The sequence below is a fragment of the Chlorocebus sabaeus genome, chromosome 2 (genome assembly GCF_047675955.1).
Source record: "Chlorocebus sabaeus isolate Y175 chromosome 2, mChlSab1.0.hap1, whole genome shotgun sequence".
In the NCBI taxonomy this organism is placed as follows: domain Eukaryota; kingdom Metazoa; phylum Chordata; class Mammalia; order Primates; family Cercopithecidae; genus Chlorocebus; species Chlorocebus sabaeus.
The window spans coordinates 74,216,538-74,240,090 of NC_132905.1; the positions used below are offsets into that span (position 1 = coordinate 74,216,538).

The following is a 23,553-nucleotide window of genomic DNA, read 5'->3' on the forward strand; positions in this document are numbered from 1 at the left end:
ATGGCAAACCCACAGCAAACATAATACTGAATAGGGAAAAGCTGAAAGCATTCCCTCTGAGAACAGGAACAAGACAAGGATGCCCACTCTCACCACTCCTCTTCAACATGGTACTTAAAGTCCTAGTCAGAGCAATCAGACAAGAGAAAGAAATAAACGGTATCCAAATCAGTAAAGTGAAACTGTCACCTGTTTGCTGACGATACGATCATTTACCAGAAACCTCCTAGAACTGATAAAAAAAAATCCAGCAAAGTCCTGGATACAAGATTAATGTATATAAATCAGTAGCTCTTCTATAACACTAGCAGTGACCAAGCAGAGAATCAATTCAAGAATGCAACCCATTTTACAACAAAAGCTGCAAACAAAACAAAACAAAACAAAAACATTAAATACTTAGGAATATACCCAAAAAAAGGAGTTAAAAGACCTCTACAAGGAAAACTACAAAACACTGCTGAAAAAAATAGATGACATGAACAAATGGAAACACATCTCATGCCCGTGGATGGGTAGAATCAATATTGTGAAAATGACCATACCACCAAAAGCAATCTACAAATTCAATGCAATCCCCATCAGAATACCACTATCATACTTCAGAGAATTAGCAAAAAAATCCAAAATTAATATAGAACCAAAAAAGAGCCCCTATAGTCAAAGCAAGAGTAAGCCAAAAGAACAAATCTGAAGGTATCACACTACCTAATTTCACACTATACTATAAGGCCACAGTCATCAAAATAGCATGGTACTGGTATAAAAATAGGATATAGACCAAGGGAACAGAATAGAGAACCCAGAAATAAACCCAAATACTTACAGTCAAGGTCTTCGACAAAGCAAACAAAAACATAAAGTGGGGAAGGACACCCTTTTCAACAGATGGTGCAGGGATAATTTTCAAGCTACATGTAGGATAATAAAACTCTATCCTCATCTCTCACCTTATACAAAAATCAATTCATGATGGATTGAAGACTTAAATCTAAGGCCTGAAACTGAAAAAATTTCTAGAAGATAACATTGGAAAAACCCTTCTAGACATTGGCTTTGGCAAGGATTTCATGACCAAGAACCCCAAAGCAAATGCAATAATAATAATAAAAAATAGCTGGGACCTAATTAAACCAAAGAGCTTTTGCACAGCAAAGGGAACAGTCAGCAGAGTAAAGAGATAACCCACCGAGTGGGAGAAAATCTTCACAATCTATACATCTGACAAAGTACTAATATCTGGAATCTACAACGAACTCAAACAAATCAGTAAGAAAAAAACAAAGAATCCCATCAAAAACTGGGCTAAGAACATGAATAGATGATTCTCAAAAGAAGATATACAAATGTCCAACAAACATGAAAAAAATGCTTAACATCAGTAATGATCAGGGAAATGACATGGATACGGTGAACAGGGAACACTTCTACACTGCTGGTGGGAATGTAAGCTAGTACAGCCACTGTAGAAAACAGTGTGGAGATTCCTTAAAGAACTAAAAGTAGAACTACCATTTAATCCAGCAATCCTACTACTGGGTGTCTACTTAGAGGAAAATAAGTCATTATTCGAAAAAGATACTTGCACATACATGTTTATAGCAGCACAATTCACAATTGCAAAATCGTGGAACTAACCCAAATACCCATCAATCAATGAGTGGGTAAAGAAACTGTGATATATATCACAGCCATAAAAAGGAATGAATTAACATTTGCAGTGACCTGGATGAGACTGGAGACTGTTATTCTAAGTGATGTAACGCAGAAATGGAAAACCAAACCTCGTATGTTCTCACTGATATGTTGGAGCTAAGCTATGAGGATGTAAAGACATAGGAATAATACAATGGGCTTTGGAGATTTAGGGGGAAGAGTGGGAGGGGTCAAGGGATAAAAGACTACAAATATGGTGCAATGTATACATGGGCGATGGGTGCACCAAAATCTCACAAATCACCCCTAAAGAACTTACTCATGTAACCAGATACCACATGTAACTCAATAACTTATGGAAAAAAAATTGCTATGCATGGATTTCAAAAGCTTTTTGCATCAAAATAAACTTGTACTAAGCTGTTATAACACATTTGAACAGGATCTAGTTGGATCTGGTTTGAAGCACAAAGAAGGATAAGACATTAGTTTGAAAAGAACCCCTCTCAGAGCAACAGGAATTCTGCTAAAGTTGAAGCAAGAGCAAACATCAAATTTATGGTAGATCTTGTGTAAAAGAATGGTAAAATGATTGATACGTTAAGAAAAGTTTATGGAGACAATGTCTTAAACGATTCAGTGGTTTATAAATGGAAAACTAATTTTAAAATGGGACAAAACAATGTTGAGGATGAAGCCTGCGGGGCAGACAATTCATGTCATTTCTTGAGGAAAAAATTCATCTTGTTTGTGCCCCAAATAAAGGGGACCGAAATTAACAGCAGAAGCAATAGCCAATAGCATAAACATCTCAATTGGCTCAGCTTACACAATTCTGACTGAACAACTGAAGTTGAGCAAACTTTCCACTCAATGATTGCCAAAACTGTTGCACCCATATCAGCTGCAAAAAAGGAGCAGAGCTTTCAATGGAAATTTTAAACAAGTGAGATCAAGATTATGAGGAATTTCTTCAAAGGATTGTAGCAGGAGATGAAACATGGCTTTACCAATATGATCCTGAAGACAAAGCACAACTGAAGCAACTGCTACCACGAGGTAGAATTGGTCTGTTCAAAGCCAAAGTCGGCCGGTCAAGAGCAAAACTCATGGCAAAAGTTTTTTTGAGATGCTTACAGCATTTTGCTTGTTGACTCTTTGGAGGGCCCCAAACCAATAACATCTGCTTATTATGGGAGTGTTTTTGAGAAAATTAGCCAAAACTTTAGCAGAAACCACAGCCACCCCCTCCACCCCGCCTCGGGAAAGCTTCACCAGAGAGCCCTCCTCCACCATGACAGTCCTCCTGCCTCATTCCTCTTATCGAACAAGGGCAATTTTATGAGTATTTTCATAGGAAATTTTTAAACATCTGTGTTACAGTTCTGATTGGTTCCTTCTTTTTATTTCCTAATATTTAAAAAACCTTAAGCGGCACCAATTTTTCTTAATAGTGGAGAAAAGACGGCATTGACATACTATGTTCTCAGGACTCACTTTCTTAGGAATGGACTGAATGGCTGGTATCATCACTGGTATCACACATCACTTACTTATTTTGAATTTTTTGGAGCTTATGTAGAAAAATACTATTTATATTTTTTATTCTTTTAATTATATTTTTCCATGAACTTTTTGAGGTCTCATATATAGTTTTTTTTTAATAAAATACAGTAATGAATATTTGTAAAATTTATATGGTGTATAAGAGGTGCTTAGTTATAATATTCTTATACCTTTATGTGTTAACTATTTTTTTATTAAATGAATCAAAAGAGTTTGAGCTTCTCTCAGAAGTCACCCAGGAGGACATCAATCAAATTGATGTGATTTTTCTTCATTATCCTGGCAGAATATTGGACTTCTTTGTCTGGGCTTAGAGTTCATTACAAATTTCCAGAAACTTCTTTCTTGGCTTTGATCCTTTGTCATAATGTGCTGGTGAACATTAAACAGTAGGCTCTCTGGAGTGTGTTTCAGGGGCGATATAGTAAGGGGAGTCCTGACAGGTTGCATTTGCTGATGTTTGTGGTGGGAATTTCTCTAATATGGTCACTTTCAAGCTGCCAACACGATGCCACTGAATGCAAAATTCTGAAAAGTCATCCTGTGGCACATGAATAAGATACTCGTAACTTCAAGAAAATAGATAATAAAGTATAGTAAAATAATTAGAACAGGATGAGTTTGAGTCTTTCTTACCTTTTTAAAATGTAATTTATTTAATTCTAAGGTTATATAGTTTATAGCAGCCACCTTTCCTCCTTTAGAGCCACATGTCAGTCATAAATAGCACCTTGGCCATGGAGTGAGGCAGAAAACAAAACCAAATCATACAAAAAGTATGGATCCAGGTAGAGGATTATTTGTTTTTCTGATCTAATTGCCATTTGTGGGATTCTTTTGATATTAAGAATACCAGAAGTATAAATGCTTCATGATGGAGCGATCATCTTTTTCAGATGAGGCAAAACAGAGCTATACACATTCATCTCATCTCATTTCATCTCATCTCATATCTCTTTCTCTCTCTCTCTCTCTCATCTGTCTATCTACCTATCTTGTCTATCCATTTACCTATATCTATCTATCATCATCATCATCATCTATCTATTCATCCATCAACCTATCTCATCTATCTATCTATCTATCTATCTATCTATCTATCTATCTATCTATCTCTGTATGTCTGTCTATCTAATCTATCATGTATAAATGTTTGCTGAGATTACTGCTCTTTGTGTTGTCTTAACTTCTTTTGTATATTCTGATTCTATGTTGAGTCATGAAAATTCAAGCTAAAGTTCAAAAAAATGATGGAAATGTTAGTGATACAGCTGAGCTTCAACATACTCTAGGTTTCTTTTAAAAGCTATGTGCAGAGTTCAGGGGCTTATGCAACTAATTGGGCTGTTTGGCAAGATAATAGACATAGCAGAGAGAGAAACTTGTATGTCCTACGTGAACGTTTGTGTGTTTACGAGAGTTGATGTATGACACATTCCAGAGTTCGTACTATGTCAGCTTATATTCTGAATTTCTTTGGCCTACTATAGTCTACTTAGAATACACCGAAGTGTAAATACATTTCTTCTCTGTTTTGATTTTAAGTGACCATTGTCCTTATAGACATGCTATGCAAGGGTTGGGTATAGGTACATCCTCTTGAAATGACTTAATTAATACAATGTCATATATAAACTTTAGAAGTATTTTACAACATCTAATTATGAGGATTCCTATCAGCATAGAAAAGTGTCAGCCGGGCACAGTGGCTCACGCCTGTAATCCCAGCACTCTGGGAGGCCAAGGCGGGTGGATCACGAGGTCAGGAGTTTGAGACCAACCTGGCCACCATGGTGAGACCCCGTCTCTGCCAAAAATACAAAAATTAGCTTGGCGTGGTGGTGGGCACCTGTAATCCAAGCTACTTGGGAGGCTGAGGCAGGAGAATCATTTGAACCCAGGAGGCAGAGGTTGGAAAAGTGTCAGCAATGTTACCAGTTGCCATTTATGTACATTTTCTTTTTATTTCAAAAGGATTTTTTATTCTATAATGAACTATAAAAGAATCATGGCAGTTGCTTTCCATTGGTTCATATAATTCTCTGCCCTGAGAGAAAATACAAAGCTTTAAAGGACAGAATCATAAAATATGATGCCTCCAAGCAAAATGCAGGGAATTTCATCCTCCTATGTATTTTTAATTTAAGAGGGACATGAAAACAGATGTGGCCAGTGATAGAAAGGGTGAATTTGGGGCACTTCTGTCCTCTTTTTTTCTTTTATAAAATGGCCAGAAACTTGTTTGTGACAACATGTCTAGCATCTTGCTTGACTTCAAATACTTGCAAAAGAAATAATAAAATTATTAAAAACAGAAATGAAATATTTCATTTTGTTTCACCAGTGAGAAAAGCTGGTCAAAGAGATTGTCCTGAGAAGTTCGTTTCCTCATCACTTAATAAAGCTGTGATATAACTGAACAAGTGACTTGTGTTTTTCATCATAATTATAAAGATTATGAGTTGAATGATCAAATTAGAAGACATTTTAAAATGCTTATTTGATGCACTACACCTGTAATCCTGGCACTTTGGGAGGCTGAGGCTGGTGGATCACGAGGTCAAGAGATTGAGACCATCCTGGCCAACATGGTGAAACCCCGTCTCTACTAAAAAAAAAAATAAATAAATAATAAATAAATACAAAAAAAATTAGTTGGGTGTGGTGGTGGGCGCCTGTGATCCTAGCTATTCGGGAGGCTGAGGTAGGAGAATTGCTTGAACCCAGGAGGTGGAAGTTGCAGTTAGCTGAGATTGCACCACTGCACTTCATCCTGGGTGACAGAGCGAGACTCCATCTCAGGAAAAAACAAAATGCCGTGAGGTTTATTCTTTTTAAAAATAAAGCAAGAAGGAAATGGATCAATAGATGTCACAAATCAGTGCTATTTCTGCTAGAACAGAGACTCTGATGTTACTTAGACTCAAAGTGTTGTTATAAACCAGGAGTTTCTGAACTTCAGCATGCATTGCAATCACACAGATGCTGAGCTCTAGCCCTGGAGTTGTTGATGTGGTACATCTGAGGTGGAGGCTAAAAATTTGTATTTCCAATGAGTTCCCAGGTAATGATGATTCTGCTGAATTGTGGATCACTCATTGAGAACCAAAGCTGTAAACAGTATCACATATTGAGGATAGATGTGATGATATAATACAAAATTACAAAGAAATCCATGAACACGAAAATTACCAGATTCACAATAGTGTGTGTTTATGTTGGAGAAAGTAATGTGGAAAGCTGACACAGAATGTTTAACTCTATTAGAAGACAATGTTTTAAATAATCTAAGTAGGTAGATGAATGTTGCATCACTGTTTGTAGGTTTTGCATGTCTTGAACATTTCATGATGTACTTTTTAAAAATAAAATAAAGTTGTTAATACTGAACTAAGGTTTGTATAAATTAAGTATGAATAATCAGGTACATTCTGTTAGCCAAAAGGTATGGAATTGCTAGCTTTTGAATTTTCTTTAATCAAATAGTTTAAATAATACAATCTAAAAAAGCTTAAAATGTCATTATATAAATGACATAATGGAAAAAATATTGTAGTGACTCTATTCGGCTTTAAATCTATTAGTTTATTCAACAAATATTTACTGAGTTCCTACTATGTTTCAGAAAATGTTCTAGGCACTAGAAATAGAATGATCAAAATGTACATAAATGTTGTCCTTATGGGACCTCCATTCTGTAAAAAGTCATTGTATATTCTGTTCAGTAACAAACATGATGTGATGTTAAGGTTGGTAAATGGACAGAAAAACCTGAAATATCAATCTAGTTTTGATATCTAAAAACAGTAGTGGACAAATACAGTGAATTCTAAGCTAAACAATTGTTCAGAATATGCTAATAAGAAATAGACTCACAGCAAATTATAAAATTAAAATTAAAACTACAAGTTTAATCTAATTTTCATGGGGAAGACTAGTAGGAAGACTGTTGGGAGAATTTCCACTCATTTCTTTCTTTTTTTCTGAATATCTAAACCAGTTATATACAACATGGGTTTTCCCTCTATGAATGTCTCCTTTACACATACACCATATTTTCCATGGGAACCTGTCTAAATAGAGACAATGATTTGGGAGTGAAGTTGTACAGATGACTCCTCCCGCTACTCAGCAAACATCTTTCCCAAGAGTCATGCTCCCTTTTCATTTGAGAATTAATGAAATAAGTAATAAAACATGATTGTACATATTTATTTAACTGCTTCACTAGTTTATTTACTTGTCAAGCATGTTCAAGATTTCTAATAAGTTACTAGCTCAGGACACAGCATTGAAGTTCAGATTAATCAGACCGGGTCTTGCTCTCAAATAACTCAGAGGATGAAGGAGATATGAAAAATGCAGTCAGAGAAGAGCTGTGATAAAAGTACTTGCTGGAGAAGTCTTTGAGTCACGGCCAATGTATACTAGCAATACATGAAATAGGCAATGATTCCCAGAGGATGTAATGATTTGAGCTGAGCCTTGAAAGGTGAATAGAGTTAGCTAAGTGAGGATGGTAAAGATTAATTGAGAGGTGAAGACAGCCAACATGGAAATTATTGCAGCATTTCCCTTCATCATGTGTGTGACCAAAAGACGCAGGGAAAAAAATGATTCAAACACTGTGTGTATGTGCCTCTGTGCGTGTGTGTGTGTGTGTGTGTGTGTGTGTGCAGTGTTCTTTGTGGTGTCTGTTGAGTCTCAACAACCCCCCTTCTGGGGGTCAGACACTGCCACAGCTGTCAGGCATTCAAAGGTGAATGAGACATGGTCTTCCTTTCAATGGATTTATATTCACATAGGAGATTTGCAAATTACTCTTTGCTTTTGGGGCACTAAGTGATTCGATTTTACTGGCTAAAAACTGTAAAATAACCTTTAGCAAAACTGTAAGTACTATTCTTGCTCTCAATTTTTATGTTTTAATGTCATGAAAATTCAGTTTAAAATATCACAGTAATTAATTAATACATTTTTTTCTGCAGGTGAAGCAGTTCTTATGTACATACTGAGTGTATCGTTTACAAAATTTTAGATAAAATTTTAGTAGACCTTTAGTACACATCCTTGGTTATATATTACCTGAAGGAAAATTCAAAACCAAACCAAACAAATAAACATACAGGCAAAACAGAACCTTTGATTTTTCTCCAACCAAAAAATCTGTCAGTAGTGTCTCCTTTCTCTCAAATATAAAATCATGTTTATCATAGATGTTAAAGGATATCTACCAGCTATTATTTGGGGTTATTTTTATATCCTACTATTACTAACACAGATAGTGGTATATGAGTAAAAGCATGTATTCTTTTCTGCTTTAATGTAATTAAATGTAGCTGAAATGGTGGCAATGAAAGGGCACTCATTCACCCACATACGTTATGAAATTGTTTATTTAAAAACAAAACAATCTATGGACATGGTTCATAACACAATTTCCCTCTCATAGTACATGGAGAAATTATGGTCCGCATTTTAAAGGTTTGTGTTCTAAATTAAATCATGTTGTGCTCTAAACTGAATCCCTGAAAACTCAAATGCATTTTTTTCTTTGTTAGCAATTTTAAAATGAACAGCTTGCATAATTTTTCTTAATTAGATTTTAAACCCAAAAAGGCCAGTAACTATATTTGGTATCCAAGACTGAGCTGTCTTGCAATTCTGGTTATCAGCATATGAAAAATAAGTAAACCTTTTTTTTTTTTTTAATCCTAAAATTTGGGAGTATGTTTGATAGTACTTTATTTATAAAGCAAATTTCAGCATCATGATCAGAATTATGCTGATGCCAAATTCATGTGAATTGACTTTATGGGAAACACACTATTTAAGATAAGTATCTTGGTAGACTAATAAATGAACAGGAATAATAACACATGCTCCTTTAATTTTAAAAACACTTTTATTCTAACCAGGAATTAGAGATATGACAAATAAATTTTTAAGTTATATGATTATGTATTTAGTACTAATATTTCTGGTATAGCCAGTTCATTAAAAAAGAGCTACCCAGAGCCCCTGACATAAAATACTCAAAAACGAAAATTATTATGCTTCATAACTCCTCAAGAATTTACTAGGAGCACCAACACTTATTACACCAAGGAAAATGCAAGTTTGTTAACACACTTCTTGATGTATTATTATGTTTATAGGGTAAACAGTCCACTTTTGGTTGTAAATCATTGATTCACACTTGTGCACAGCAAAATATCTGATTCATGTATGAATGACAGAAGGACTATATATATCTATATATATATAGATAGATATTTTACTGGTATGACAGAAATCTACTGAAGAATCAGTTATAAACATCTACTAAAATGGATGGAAGTTAATATTGAAAAACAAATGTTGACAAACATAGCTCAGGACCCTTCCTCCATTCTCATTCTTAAGTAAACAAGTTAGTAAGAAAACAAATTTGCTCTCAAGACTTTTCTATCCCATTTCTAGGTTGATATTGTTCTAGGGTACCTCCTGGTCTGTTGTGTTTAAAATAATGTTACCCATTACATAAATATTTAATGGAAGCAGATCCCCATTTGTCTGGCTTCTCCCTCCAACATAATTTTCTGTCATTTTAATCTGGTTTACATCAACTTTCTATTTAGATTGTTATAAAGACACTGCTGGGTATTAGTTTTCTTTTCTCCTGGAAGATTTACCTCTAATTTTCTGATTTTCTTTTTCTGTTTTTGTAGAGATGGGGTCTCACTATGTTGCCCAGACTGCTCTCAAACCCCTGGGTCCAACAAATCCTTCTGCCTCAGCCTCCCAAGATTTCTGTTTCTTACTAAAAGTAATGCATTGTATTCTTCTGGGAAAATTAGTCCACACTGGTGGTCACATTAAATGGGACCTACTAGATGGCCAAAGAACCATCCCTCTCCCTTCTTGTTCCTAAATAGGATGACAGAGATTCTAAAATGAACCAATATATCAAAACTTTTGTCCCATTCGGGATCCAGTGCAAACTGAACATTTTTTGCCTCTGAGAACTAGCCCTTCAGCATGCTTTTATCTTCAAATCCTTAGTCCATAAAATTGGGTGAAAATGCCCTGCTGTGTCCATTGATAGCCTAAATGAGAAGTTCACACCCTCTCAGTTCTGTCCCTAGTAGAGCTTGCTGCTTTCTGGAATGAGCTTAATTTCTCCATTCTCTGTACTATACCTATCATTTCTTGTTCTGCTACTTTAGCCAAAGCATGGAAATCAACTCATTCAAAACCAAATTCTTGCATATTTTGAAGATTTGCTTTTGAGAGTTGTTTTGGACTACATATTTCACATAATGAACTCCATTGGTGATCTGAAGACAAGATAGTGTTAAAGTCTATGCACATCTGATTCAAGTGCCCTGGTACAAGATTACATATGGAAATGGTAGGTTTTAGAGTAAATGACTAAAGCAATAATATAATATTCTTTTGTATCTAATCATCTTCTTTTTTTTTCTCTCTTCTTTTTTAGTCTTTTTAATGATTATGAGGATTTTTCTATCTATGATTCTGGCCAGATAGGCCTATTGATTAATTTGCCTAGAGCTAATACTTTAAATTTGTATTACTTACACGGAAGCAACCAACTAATCTTTGCAAGATTAGTAGGTAGCAAGTTAGTTGCTTGCATATTAGAGAAAAATGGTACAAGTATTTCTTTAAAAACTTAGAATCTGGATGTGAAAATAAAATTTGTATTCCTCTTATAGCCATATCGCATCATATTTCTTATATAACACTCATTTGACACAATGTAACTTTGATTTTTTTAAAAGGAAAACATTAAAAACCCACAGAATACTTTGAGGTAATAATACACTGTCATTATATTTTGCCAAATTTCAGAAAGAAAAGTAATAATATAAGAAGTAGATTTATTTTCTCACTGACTCAGTGTTTTGTTTTCATTGTGGTGTAGGGCTAATGCAATTTTTAAGGATTTTAGATATTTATTTTGTGTGATTTCCCTAGACCAAACTGTATCCTTTTTGAATTTTGGTACGTTATAACAGGAAGCAATTTTGCAGCAGATTGAAATGGTTGGATTTTACAGCTCTTCTTTAGAACATCTCCTTCCCCACCCCCAACTTTTCTTTCATCAAACAGCAATTTCCCAGCATCCACACAACATATTACTTGATTTTTCTTCTGAGACCTTCTAGTCGCACAGAAAAAAGTATTTTTCCTCCTAAATGTTCTATTATAGAATTTTCCTTTCATAAAGCATCTATCTATGTCCCCTATTATAGTGATTAAAATCAGTTTCATGCAGTGCCAACAAGAGGATCATTTCTCTCTCTCAAAGAACTATTGTAAACACTTAATCTCCTTTATTTATATTATTCCCACTGTAGAAGGCCTCTTTTATGATATCTTCTTCTAGGGTCACATTGTCATGTCTGTGATCTTTCTAGGTGCACAAATTCTTTCATCTTGTTCCAATATTTGCTTTAGACAGGGATAAGATTTGATTTTGACTTGGGCAGTACACACTACAGCAGCAACTGACTTATCAGGATCCAAACACTCTCCCTGCCATCTGTGGGGAGTTGACACATCCAAACTAGACAACAGATCAGATTATGAGGTCTTCTCTAACCACATGGATTCAAAATAAAATCTAATTTCTCTTTATAGCCTCCATCACATTAGGAAAATTCCAGAATACACTGCCTTCTAGTCCTTTATTTTTCCTACTCCCTACAACCAATATTTAAGCAAATACTTTAAAAACATTAAGAAACATATACTTTACTGAACTTTCTACCTTGGGCAGAATGTTACAAACAGTTCCCTTATGGCATCAAGTTTGCCAGCTTGCCAGTAGGAAGTCTTGGGGAATACCATCTCATCCCCCAGCCTCCTCTAACTGCATGCATTCTTAAGAAGCTAATGCTCCTATATCAGAGGTTGGTCTTCTAACTAGGTAGAGCCAGGTGCATGTTACCACATTTAATTCTCCTTTGAAAGGACAGGCTTACTCAAATAGAAGGTGATTCTCCTCCTTCACTACTTAGGGATTCCAAGGGGTTACATGAAGAGGCCTTCATCTCAGAATACCAGAATTCAAATCTAGGTTTTGTTATATATTAACTATGTGACTTTGGACAATTTTGCCCGTTAAACTGTGAGTCTCAATTTCCTCATCTTTAAAATGAGGCTAATGATATGTTACTTATGTCAAGGAGTTGTTTTAAGACATAAAGATATGGTATAACAGTACCTGGTGAAATACAGGCAATCAAGTATTACTAACTATTATTATCTTTTTTAACATCAATAACTCTGAGTTGGCTAGGCATGATGGCTCACGTCTGTAATCCTGGCACTTTAGGAGGCCAAGGTGGGCGGATCAGTTGAGGTCAGGAGTTTGAGACCAGCCTGGCAACCATGGGTGAAATCCCGACTCTGCTAAAAATACAAAAATTAGCTGGTCGTGGTGGCAATGGCTGTAATCCCAGCTACTCAGGAGGCTAAGGCAGGAGAATCGCTTCAACCTGGGAGAGGAAGTTTGCAGTGAGCTGAGATCGTGTCATTGGACTCTAGCCTGGGTGACAGAGTGAGACTCCATCTCAAAACAAAAACAAGCAAACAAAAATTCTCTGAGTTACTCATTCTTTCTTTCTGGGGAAAAGAGGTTGAATAATGATAGAGCTTTCTGGAAAAATGATGGTTGAAATATACCTCAATAAGGGTCCAACCCAGACATATCTTTAACAGATTATTCTGTTTTTATTTGCATCTTGATATGTGTTTTTACAGCATGGAGGTAAGTATATCCAATATCCATTTTTCTATAGTATTTTTCTATCACACTGAAACATACCTGCTAATGAGTTCATTACATGTTAAATTATTAATTTATTGGCACTTAGTTACATTGTATTATACACGTTTTTTGTTAGATTGTTTCTGGTGTTGAAGTATGTTTTGTGTTATTGGGAGTATGGATTAGAATGTGGTGTTATTTTTTCTCCAAATTAAAAAAAAAAAGGAATATGAGCTTGTGCTATATGAAAACTCACTATCCAACATAATTTTAGGAATGGAAATATTTAGGTAACAAGGATTGCATTTTCTATTCCATTCAGTCCCCCTTAAGCTATGAAAATCTCTGTTGAGTATCTTCCACTTTCAAACCCCAAGGAATAAATATTATTCGATATTGGGGGAACCAGCCTCCAATATTTCAACATAGGTTCTTTTCTATTTTCCTTAAGTGTCGGTCAGACTGAGAAATAAAGGAAAAGAGTACAAAAGAGAGAAATTTTAAAGCTGAGTGTCCAGGGGAGATATCACATGTTGGCAGGTTCCATGATGCCCCCTGAGCCGCAAAACCAGGAAGTTTTTATTATGGATTTCTAAAGGGGAGGGAGTGTACGAATAGGAAGTGGGTCACAGAAATCACATGCTTCAAGGTCAATAAAATATCACAAGGCAAATGGGGGCAGAGTGAGATTATAGGACCAGGGCAAAATTAGAATTGCTGATGAAGTTTCATGTCCCACTGGGCAGGCATTATCATTGATAACATCTTATCAGGAGACAGGGTTTGACAGCAGACAATCGGTCTGACCCAAATTTACTAGGCAGGAATTTCCTCATCCTAATAGGCCTGGGGGTGCTACAGGAGACTGGGGCTTATTTCATCCCTTATCTACAACCGTGTAAGACAGACATTCCCAGAGTGGCCATTTTAGAGACCTACCCCTGGGAATGCATTCTCTTTCTCAGGGCTGTTCCTTGCTGAGAAAAAGAATTCAGCGATACTTCTCCTATTTGCTTTTGTAAGAAGAGAAATATGACTCTGTTCTGTCTGGCCCTGCAGGCAGTCAGGCCCAATGGTTATCTCCCTTGTTCCCTGACAATTGCAGCCATCCTGTTCCTTTTGGATGCCCAGATTTCATATCGTTCAAACACACAGACTCTATAAACAATTTGTGCAGGTAACACAATCATCACAGGATCCTGAGGTGACATACATCCTTAGCTTACAAAGTTGACAGGATTAAGAGATTAAAGACAGGCATAGGAAATTATAAGAGTATTGGTTGGAGAAGTGATAAATGTCCATGAAATCTTCACAATTTATGTTCAGAGACTGCGGTAAAGACAGGTGTAAGAAATTATAAAATTATTAATCTGGGAGACTAATAAATGTCCATGAAATCTTCATAATTTATGTTCTTCTGCTATGGCTTCAGCTGGTCCCTCCGTTCGGGGTCCCTGACTTCCCGCAACAATTCCTGACTTGCTCACTATTTTCATTCTCAAATCCAAGTGCTATGACTTCTTTTGCAGCTAGCTCTTTACAACTTGCTTTCTTAAAGTTGACCAATTTCCACTGAGGAGTGGTCTTCTATTAGTTATTTTTATTCCTGGACCCCTGTCATATACAACAGGAGTCTCCAGTCCTAGGGCCATGGACTGAACTGTTAGGAACCCGGCCGCTTCCTAATATTGAAGCTTCAGCATATTTACAGCCACTCTCCATCACTCACATTACTGCCTGAGCTCCACCTCCTATCAGATCAGCATCAGCATTAGAGTCTCATAGGAGCGTGAACCCTGTTGTGAGCTGTGCATGCAAAGGATATAACTTGTGCACTCTTTGTGAGAATCTAATACCTGATGATTTGTCACTGTCTCCCATCACCCCCAGATGGGACTTTCTAGTTACAGAAAAACAAGTACAGGGCTCCCACTGATTCTACATTATGGTGAGTTGTATAATTATTTAATTGTATATTATAATGTAATCATAATAGAAATAAACTGCACAACAAATGTAATGCACTTGAATCATCCACAAACCACCCTCCACCCTGATCTGTGGAGAATTGTCTTCCATGAAACTGGTCCCTGGTGCCAAAAAGGTTGGGGACTGCCGGTAAATAACGTTATTGAACTCGGTTGCTGTTGATACTCTTTTCCTAGTCTCTTTGATATAAGAAAGTTGTTCTTTGGAGTCACTTGGTTGCTAGCTCCTCAACCTTTTCTTGTTCTCTAGAGACAAATGTTTATCAATGTTGTTTCTTTTTGGCCTCCAGAGTCTCATAATTTCAAGCATTGCTTTCCAGCAGGATGCATCATACACCATAAAGCTTAGTGATAGCCCAGCTCTAAAGTTCTCCTAATTTTTTTTTTTGAATAGAGTTTAGCTCTGTCTCCCAGGCTGGACTGCAGTGGCACAATCTCTGCTCACTGCACCTCCATCTCCCAGGCTCAAGCAATTCTCCTGCCTTGGCCTCCCAAGTAGCTGGGGTTACAGGCACATGCCACCATGCCTGGATAATTTTTGTATTTTAGTAGAGACAGGGTTTCACTATGTTGTCCAGGCTGGTCTCGAACCCCTGACCTCAGGTGATCTGCCTGCCTTGGCCTCCAAAAGTGCTGGGATTACAGGTATGAGCGACTGTGCCTGGCCTAAAGTTCTCCTAATTTTTATATGTTTTTATGATGTTTCCAGGATGTCCCATAGACATCTTACATTTAAAGTAACTAAACGGATCACCTTCGTCTCATACAGTGAACCTGTATTTTTGACATCCCTATTTGTATTCATGGTATTACTCTTCTTCTAGTCACCCAGATTTGAAATCTTTATCATCACAAACACCTGATTTCCCTCATTGCTCATGGATAATTAATGTCCACCTCTTACATTTTTCAATATAGTAGAATCTATTGAATCTATTTCTTAATTTTTACCTCAATTTTCATCACCCTAGATCAGACCCTAATTGCCACCGTGCTGACCACTTGCAATAAACTACCAGTGAGTTTTATCACATCTTGAAGACTGCAGAATTTTGACAGTTAAAGATGGAGGGAGGTATTATACACAAAGGGCATATGTTTCACTGAAGATCTAGGATTCATTTTAGAACCTTTAAGCAGTTGTACTTGGAGAGGGTCATAGAGGTAGAAGAGTAATAAGATTTGAAATGCAACTTGGAATAAGATCTTGAATCCCAGACTATTGAGAAATATTCATGAATATGCTTTTCTTCCATTTTATTTTTTTCTTTAATATCCATAGTACCTAGTAAAATGCTTTGCATATTTTAGATGTTCAAAACATTCTTATTTCAACAAACAAAGGAAAGTATTATAAGCATGTTAAATTACCAAAATGCACCTTGATTTATTTCTTTTAAAAGTATGTAGGACACATAAACTATCATTTTGCTTCTACAGTTCATCTTGTTAAGTATTTAAACACAATATAATATAAATTTTAATTTTTTAATTATTCACTTAGTGTCGTATATACATATCACTGAATATGTTACAAATATACATGTATTGTATATGTAATATATTAAAAGATAAGTTAAGGATTAATTGAAGGGGCCTATCTGGTGCCAGAGTTTTGCTTTGCTTTTGAATTCTTATTTTAGTCTGCTCTATTTACTGAATGTCCATCTCTGTGTAATATTTGAAAAGCCTCCTGAGTTAAAAATAGTTAATTCTGGGAAAGAGCTCAGCTCTTGGTACTTAGCCATATTATTCATCTTATATGGCTGATACATTTATAATACATTGATTCAAATACATACAACTTTTAACTTTTTGCAGAAACTATAAGGTCATATATCACAGATTAATATTCTTCTCATGCCCTCCCCCCACATTCATACACAAAGGTCTTTTGTGGTTAGTGATATTAATCCATTCCTGTGGTTTTGCAGTCAAGAGGAATATAGTGCAGCGTGCCTCCTCGTTTAAAACAAAAAGGCTTACGGTGTTCTTTGGCTTTATGCTGCCTTGGCTTTCTCCAGAGGACAGCATCCATGAGAGGGATTTGCTTTGTTTTTCTAATTATCAGCAGCTGGGTGAAACAGCGTCCAAAGGGGAAGAAAACAACACACAGAATTTTAAGCCATGCTAGTAACAGGTGTTCCCAGAGCTCAAGTTCTTAAGCAACCCTAAGAGTAGGATGAGATGCACTTTGTTGAACTGTTGCTGATGGTAGAGGGAAAATAATCAGGAATTTGCATACAATAACTCATTAGGTCTCCTTCCCAGTATATTAAAGAGACTTAATTTTTCAAAATGCAATTTTGTATAAAAGTAGTGAATGGTGTGCTAATATGAAATGACTACACAGCATAATTTCATTTCGGCTTGGTTTGTTACTTCTCTTCTCCTAATCTCCTTGCCATATCTCCAGTATAAGCCCCCCCACACACACATACATCCACGCTCAGATGCGCACACACTCATGTGAGTGCACACATATTGCGTATTTACTGATAACATTGTCCAAGCTGCTCTGATAACATCTGGGGTCATTCACCTATCGTTTTATGCAATTATAAATAAAACAGAATTCAAAAAGAGCACAAGAACATATTGTGAGATAGCTTCGTGGGCTAATCCTGAATGGGGAGACTCATCAAATTATTTAGATACTTATCTTGAATTTATAAAAGCTGGTATAAATCTCAGTATGACAGATTTAACCAAAGAGAAATGGGTACTGAGTAATATAACTGCATGAAAGTATTCTTAAATAAATATAAGCCTATCTCAAATTTATAGAAAAATAACAATCCCAAAGAGGTTATCCCTCACATTAAAGGTTATAGAGTTTTAGCAACCAGGGCATTCAACCAGAGCTTTCAGGAGGTGATTAAAGTAGCCTTTAAGCCTCAGTCACTCGCTGGGCTCTTTCACTAGAATGTGAAAATTTGCCACCTCATGGTGACCTGGAGTGTATCAAAGGCCAATCAGTGTTAGAGGGAGAAGCAATGGCAGTAAGAGAGAGGATCACAAGAACAGTTAATCCAAGACACTCAGTCTGTAGGCTCACGTTTCTTCCAGTCCAGCACACTGGAGGAGCTACTCCCAGAAGAAGGCAAGGAAGAGACAGCTCTGAGCCAGACCTTGCTTCAGGCAACTTCAGCAGCCTTCTGTGACCATTTGAGTTTCAGCTCAAATTCAGGCTGGTGTCAAAGGAGAAGTTGATTTTTACATTGAATTTTGCATTAAATTTTTAAAGGTAATTAAAAGTTGCCGAAACATTTTGGAATCTGCTCAAATGGCACTAAAGGTTAAGAAAGGAAGATTGATGGAAGATAGTTAAAAGTAATGATTACCAGAAAAATAAAATCACTGAGTGGGAATACTAGACCACGATTCTCTCAGGTGGATGACATTGAACTGGCTGTCTACTGATAAAACTTGATAGAATCTTTAAGAATTCCTGAAATAGGCTGGGTGCAGTGGCTCACGCGTGTAATCCCAGCATTTTGGGAGGCCGAGACGGGCGGATCACAAGGTCAGGAGATCGAGACAATCCTGGCTAACCCGGTGAAACCCCATCTCTACTAAAAATACAAAAAACTAGCCGGGCGTGGTAGCGGCGCCTGTAGTCCCAGCTACTCCGGAGGCTGAGGCAGGAGAATGGTGTGAACCCGGGAGGCGGAGCTTGCAGTGAGCTGAGATCGCGCCCCTGCACTCCAGCCTGGGAGACACAGCAGCAAGACTCCGTCTTAAAAAAAAACAAAAAAACAAATTCCTGAAATAACCTTCCCCTACCCCCGCCATTACCTCCTTAACATAAGTGGAAAAATAAAAAAGACTGCCTGCTTTTCTGGGCAATGGCAAAATCTGTATTTAAGAGTGTTAATTATGACTCAGTGACTAGATCTGAGTTCCACACCATTCCCTTTTTAATATCATCAGCTGTGTCTTGGCACTCAAGTTTTCTATGAGTTTGTATCATATGCAAATATATTTTTTATTTCAGTTTTGTCTTTTCCTGTTATTTTTATTTTCAATTAACAAACTATAATGACAAAATATGTTTCACTATCCCCAAAATGTATGCCCACTTCTGTTATTACTTTACCATTTTTTTCTCTTTAAAATTATTTTTTAGGGTGAAGGGTTGTTACTGGTGGCAGACACAGTATCATGGCACAGTTGCTAGTAAAAGCTATACTTTTGGCTTTTAACTAAAATCTATGCTTATACAAATACTATTTAAATAAAAAGATTAACTCTCTCAATAAATATGTTTTCTATACAATTTGAATACTTTTTTTGTGTATAGGTGTCATCAATAGGTAACATTTATATCAACAAATTATTGACTAGAACTTCCTGGGAATAAAAATAATTTTTAAAGACTTTAACTAACCTAACTCTGCATTACAAAACTAGCTGTTTATTAATATAAGAGTTCATGAAAAATATTTCTGAAAGAACTAAACATTATGTTAGTTGACACAGAGGTTCCCACCTACAGAGGGAACATGAGTTACCCTAAGCTGGAGAAGGGTGACTCTCCCAAACTTTTCTTTACTATGCAACATCTTTATTCTGTCTTCCAATGGCAGATTTTTCCCTAGCAGAAAACTAGGTCTCCTAGACTCTCTCAATTCAAATTATTCACTCCACCCAAAGCCTGAATATATCTGAATAAAAACATGTCTCTGCAAATGAATCATAAATAATCTTGCGTGCATCCATAGGTATTTTAAGACACCCTAACCTAAGCACGTTGCAGGTGCAATGAGTAGCATGGTTTCTACGATGTTGAAGTTGGCAGAGCCAACAACTCACATTTTTACTCATACTAACATCTGTGTCCACAATACGTCATTGAATATTCATATCTTCCCTGCTTTTCCTATCTCTAGAAGTTTTCCAACCCCTATGCCCTGCTGTATTTTGGCCATTTTTAGCCAACACTCAGAGTTTTCAGTCTTTGCAATTTTTATTTTTCTTTTGTCAGCATTTTCTTTTATCCCAGATCTTCCCCTTAGTACACAGATTTTTCCACTTATTTTCAGCTTTCCTTATCTTCTGAGCCCTAGCCCTTGCATGACTGTTTTTCTACCCTTTTGTTCAGTGGTTAGCTAACCGGGCCCACTACTCCTTTGGATTTTGGATCTTCTTGGTTAGTGAACTGAATGATTACCATGTTTTCTTTACCTCAGCTCTAATGAACTTTATTTGAACTACAGTCTTTAGTTCTTCTGGCTGCCACTTCTGCCTTGGGAAAGACAACCATTACTTGAGAATTCTGGTTAATCAAAATGTTACCGTCCTTGAAAAATGGTCTAACATTAATGAATCTGACACTCAAATAGACACATAATTATATCTGTAATCTGGGTTTTGTAGAATTTAAAAATATAAATAAAGGCTATGGTCGTGATTTTTTTAGAATTTTTAATTCAGTCAACCAAATCAAGGCTGCTTCCTTTTTCTTTTTTTTTCAAAAGACTTGAGCTCAATAAAATGCACATAATTTTTTGCCAAGCAATTCTTTTTTTTCCCCTTAATTTTTAAGCCCATGGGTATTTCAAGGGAAATTCAACCCACATGTTTCTGATTCATTTACACTTAATTCATTAAAATGTTGTTTTGTAAGAGTTATTTGATGTCCAAGGGCCTTATGAGTCTTTTTATATGACTTTTTATGCCATTTTTTTCCTCAAAAACAGGAAGTGGTATTTTGCTAAGAACTGAAACTCCAAAAGGGCTGAATTTCGTATGAATCACATAAAGCACACTAAGATGATTGTATTTCTCCTGGGTCATCTTTGCTTTGGGGGAGCACTTGAATCTGTTATCTGTGTTGACTATATGTTGTTGATGAAATTCCTATTTCTCCAACACAATTCTAAAATCTTCTAAAAAGGAAGATTTCTAAAGTCAGTCTTTAGAAGAATACACAAAATGAATCAATTTAACTCCATATTCGTAGAATATAATGTTATTTATTAGGACAAAGTGTTATAGCAGAGGCATCCACCATGTGATAGCCTTAGGAAACCACTACAGTCTGTTTATTTAAATCAAAACCTTCCTTTATCCCCTCATCTCACTCCAAGAAAGGAACTTTGTGTAAAAAGGGGCAAAGAAAGAGATTGCAATGGATTAAGTAAACAGAATATGTGTGTGTTCAATGACAGTAAAAAACACTCTAATGTATATCTAAGTCATGCTTTCTTATATAGAAGCAACAACTTTTTTAGCCAGAGACTATTTGAATAGCAGGTGTGCAATATTTTCTTTGTGACAAAAAAATTGGAATGCTTATGTAATGAGTCTGAACTTCCTCGGATACACAGTTTTTACTAGTAGAACACTGAAGTGTCTTCTCGAGAACGCTTGACTTCAAGAGCAGCTCTGTGGTCCCTGAATGAAATCCAGAACCAAAGGCCCACCAAAGGGTTCTTCTGACTGGTTTAGTTTTCAGTGCAGACAAATTCAGTGAAGGAATCCAAATACCACTGAGAATAAGAGTACCATTTTGGATCAAATCTTTGGCAGCTGAAATCAAAACTAGAAAAAATTATTAGGAAAAAAATTATCTGGGGTATAAAGGAATGAGATTAGAAACAAAATTTCTTCGTAAAAGGACATAATGATGTGGATAATGAGCAGAGGATGACAATTCCTAGAAATAGAATGGATAAAGTACTTAAAGTAGAAGACGAAGTTTTAAAAGAGAGAAACACAGTAAACTGTCAGAGGAAATACAAAGACAACTACTAAAGCTGAAGTTGTCTTTCCTTAAATCCAAAATACTTGGCTTACTTATTGGAAATATTCGAACTTCTAAATACAGCAAAGGCATGAAGTACAGTAATTAGAGCATCCACAGTGTTCCCCCCACCCAATTATTCACTGTAGAGCTACTAGATGGATACCTATGCAACATCTTTGATGTAACATCATGTAACAGTACTGAAATTAATGTTTTACAAAGCATCCAAGCTTAACGTTTATTTAGAAACCTACTAACTCTGATGTGTAGATTGCCTGAAAATAGAGAGGAACTGCCCTTTAACACCAACTCTGTTGATTCTGACATCAACATAGTTCCCTCAACCCCCAAACCATAAATACATGGAATAAACATCAATATTTATGTGTACTCTTTTTCTCCACAATATCTCATGATGTGTGCCTTTGACACTGGTTCACAATTCCGCTTTCTTCAGAGAAAGTAAGTCTTGAGTAAAGAGAGAAGATGAGTACCACATGATTGGTATAGCATCATAAAATTTTTATAATACCTTAGAAACACTGATTAATTTCCAACTATGGACAAGCTATTTTTCTACAAACTTTAGTGAAATTAAATTTAAGACTAATTTCTTTAAGTGGATTGCAATTTACTGGAGGTGAGAGGCACGAAAGAAATTACAATCCAAGATACTATATTAAATGTTATACAAGGGATACAAACTATTTCTTTTTTTTTTTATTTGAATTAGGGTCTTGCTCTTTTGGCCAGGCTGGAGTTCAGTTGTGTGACCTTGGCTCAATACAACCTCTATCAACTTCAAGAAACCCTCTCACCTCAGCCTCCCGAGTAACTGGGACTACAGGTATGCCAGCATGCCTGGCTAATTTTTAACCTCTTTTTTTTTTTTTTTTTTTTTTTTTTTTTTAGTAGAGATGAGATCTCACTATACTATGCAGGCCACAAACTTATTTTAATTGATACAAAAATTAATTAAGGTAGTATTTCAATTGGAGATGTTAGAAATGGTTTTATGTAAGAGTTAACCTGTGAGTTAGCAAGAATTTTAATAGGTATGAGTGAAAATGAAGGAAGAAAGGATGAATGAAAGCAGGCAAGTAAAATGAGGTAAACTGGGAGAGTTAGAATAACAGCTCTACTGGGAAATCATATTGGAAGTTTAATTGGAGCCATGCTGTTGGTGACCATGTGTGCCAGACTGAGTAATCTGAATCAGTACATAGTACATAGTTCATTAAACCCTGGGAAAATGGAAAATACTTTGAAAATGGGGAGTGCGAAGGAGGTGGCATGGCTAAATTTGTGTTTTGGAGCTTGGCAGAAAAATATAGGAATTCTTAAAATCAAAATCTATTAGTGGGCTTCAGTAGCTTAAAAACTTTTAGAAAATTGATTTGTTTTGTGGGACAAGTTTTATATCTTTTGTCAGTTTCTTTAGAAAACCATGATGATTCAACAGTTTAACAATTATTGGGACCTGTTGGGAGGCAGTGTTCCATGAATAACTCGTTGCATCTACATATTCAGAGCTTTCTAAGCAAAGAGTGCTGCCACCTAAGTTAAAAGTTGATTGAATAGGGAATAATCCTTTGAAGTCAGAGACAGATACTTCCAGAGACATGTAGCGATGTGTATCTCCCTGTGTCCATTTGTTTATATCTCAGGGTGGTAAAGCAGTGACATTTGTCTCCACTCTGAGAAACAACTTGTTTAGATTCTGTAACAAAGGTTTCTTTCTCTCTCAGGAAGCATAGGCAGTTTTGCTAGTAGCTCCTGCAGAGGAGCTATTTTCATAACTTGGAGCCTCC

The 23,553-nt window shown here is 36.1% G+C and overlaps 1 long non-coding RNA gene across 4 annotated transcripts in view; it reads left to right on the plus strand.

Annotated features, from left to right (window-relative positions):
* Positions 1-23,553, plus strand: part of LOC103217630 (uncharacterized) — a 549,839-nt gene that overhangs the window by 204,739 nt on the left and 321,547 nt on the right. Inside the window, exon 5 of one of the 4 annotated variants that reach the window (XR_012091515.1) lies at positions 22,476-22,583. The exons of the other annotated variants lie outside the window; for them this stretch is intronic. This is a non-coding gene — a long non-coding RNA (uncharacterized lncRNA). Of the gene's footprint in view, positions 1-22,475; positions 22,584-23,553 lie in introns of those variants that run through there. 4 annotated transcript variants of the gene reach the window in all.